This window comes from Tupaia chinensis, unplaced genomic scaffold (assembly GCF_000334495.1).
Source record: "Tupaia chinensis unplaced genomic scaffold, TupChi_1.0 Scaffold000355_1, whole genome shotgun sequence".
NCBI classification, from domain to species: Eukaryota; Metazoa; Chordata; class Mammalia; order Scandentia; family Tupaiidae; genus Tupaia; species Tupaia belangeri.
Window position 1 is genome coordinate 12,543,396 of NW_006159850.1, and position 2,497 is coordinate 12,545,892.

The 2,497-nt window shown below is 42.5% G+C and overlaps 1 long non-coding RNA gene across 1 annotated transcript in view; it reads left to right on the plus strand.

The window, feature by feature from the left end:
• Nucleotides 1-529: 529 nt before the first annotated feature.
• LOC114008557 (uncharacterized) overlaps nucleotides 530-2,497 on the plus strand; it is a 4,314-nt gene continuing 2,346 nt past the window's right edge. The window contains exon 1 of the long non-coding RNA XR_003550077.1: nucleotides 530-746. This is a non-coding gene — a long non-coding RNA (uncharacterized LOC114008557). The remainder of the gene's footprint in view (nucleotides 747-2,497) is intronic.

A 2,497-nucleotide genomic window follows, 5' to 3' on the forward strand; every position in this document is an offset into this window, starting at 1 on the left:
ATTTTAGGCTGCACATACTTACACCCAGCATCTTTTTCAGGGTCCAGGATTTGAACCACGCAGTCAACCATGTGTGATCCAGTTGCCTTAACCACCATGCCACTGGCCCTGTTATATATTTTCCCAGTGGTGGGACTATCATTCATGTGTATTCGCTGACAGGGAAAGCAGAATATACTGGTTTGGGCTCTTCCAATAGCAAGTTGGAATTTTATTTTAAATGTTAGAAAATATAGAGAATTGGCTCACCAGGATAATGATGTGGTGTGGAAGGCATTGCACAGGGAAGCCATCTTGAGAGCTCTGCCATCTTGAGAGCTGTCCACCATCTTAGAAACGCTTGGGTTTCACTTCCTCATTGAGCAAACCGTTTCTCAGAAATCATGTGACCAACCATTCTGAGGTGGGGTTGGGTTTCTAGGCAACGGGAGAGATCCACCCACATCAATGATTGACTCATACTGTTCTATCTCATTTGCATTTTGGGCAACCAATTGGTGCCCACCAGCCTGTAAATAAGCTCACAATTCTTTCTTAATAAAGGAGACTTGATCAGCACCTTGTTTTGTCTACACTGTTTGTCCCTTCTCTCACTCCCTCCCCCAGGAAACTGTTCGACTGTCCTGCGGGCTGGAACACATGGTGACTGAACAGGGACCTGAGTATGAGGGTTCCAGTGAAGAGCACTGGAATAAAGAAAGCCGCAGCAGAAAACAGAAGAGGACTGACGGCAGAGAATGGTCCCAGTAAGTAACAAAGGTTGCTTACTCATAAGTAATAAGGGTGATTATGGGACAAGAAATGAGTAAACATGAGTTATTTGTTCATGGGCCTAATAAAGCCCTTAAGATATACAGAGTTAAAATTAAGATTAAACACTTACTTTCCTTTTTTGATTTTCTAAAAGAGGTGTGTCACTGGTTTCCCCAAGAAGGTACCATTGATAAACAAAGGTGGAAGAGGGAAGGTGACGCTTTAAAAGATTACTATGTCACCTTTGGACCGGAAAAGGTCCCAGTAATAACCTTCTCTTATTGGAACCTAAGAGATGAGATCATTCAGTTCTGGCCAACTGATCCTAAATTTGCGGCAGTCGTCACAGAGGGAGAACAAATTATGCAAAGAAATAAAACGCAGACAGATAGTGAAGATGCCATAGAAACTAAAAAAGACCCTGATGCCAAAAAAGAAAAAGATTTAATTTGCTTAGACAATGAGGAAGAAGTAACAGATCTTAATAAACAATCAGATGTTGGGAACCAGCATTTAGTGTAATGGCTATGTCGCTGGACTCCCATGTGGTCAACCACGGTTTGCATCCCGGACCCGGTGGCTTAAAACTCACGCCAGGCGCGTGTGCGTGCATGCCTAAGATCCCGAGAGGAGAATGGAGAAGGGATTGTGGCGTGACCATCCCCCCTGGGGGGTGATTTCTCGCTTTCTGTCTCTATGTCTTTCTCTGTCTGTCTGGCGAGCGCACAAACCCCTCAAAAAAAAAAAAAAAATCAGATGTCAAGCCAAAACAAATTTAAAAACTGAGAGTCAATGGTAAAGTTACAAACTTCAAAAAGCCCCAGAAAAAAATTATACCCATCTCTTACAGAACTTAAAGTCCATTTAGATGACCAATTAACTGATTCTGAAAAAGAAACTTTGGAAACACAGGCCGCCAGATACATTAATCCAAAATGGCCACCTGAAGAAGAAATTTTAGAAACACAGGCTGCCAATTACAATAATCCAAAATGGCCACTTTTCAAAAAACGACCGCCATCTTACAATTCAGTCACATCCACACCACCTTTGGTGATGCTGGTTATCAATGCTAGGGAAGAGGTTCTGAATAAAATTAAACAACTTGAAGAATAAATTCAATTAGAAAAGAAACATCAAGACCTAATATCACAATTAGAAAAACTGAGAGTGGGTAAATCTAAAAGTGCAGATCCCTCACAGAATTGTTACCAGCCCACATTTACCCCTGACATGAAAATTAAACCAGTTCAGACACTACAATCATTAATGAACCTTGAGGAACAGGAACCCTTCCTAGTAATAGAGAACATAGATCAACAAGGACAAGCATGGCACCATCATAATGGTTTTGACTTTAAAATCATAAAAGAAATTAAAAACAGTAGTTGCTCAATATGGAGCTACGGGGGGGACCAGCAGTTAGCGTAATGGCTATGTCGCTGGACTCCCACGTAGTCAACCACGGTTCACGTCCCAGACCCGGTGGCTTAAAACTCACGCCGGGCACGTGTGCGTGCATGCCCAAGATCCCGAGAGGAGAATGGAGGAGAAGGGATTGTGGCATGACCATCCCCCCTGAGGGTGATTTCTTGCTTTCTGTCTCTCTCTGTCTGGCGAGCGCACGTGCCCTATAGCGAAAAAACCTCTCAAAAAAAAAATATATATATATATATGGAGCTACAACTCCATATATTTTAGCCATAGTTGAATTGGTGGCAGACAATTGGCTTACACCACTGGA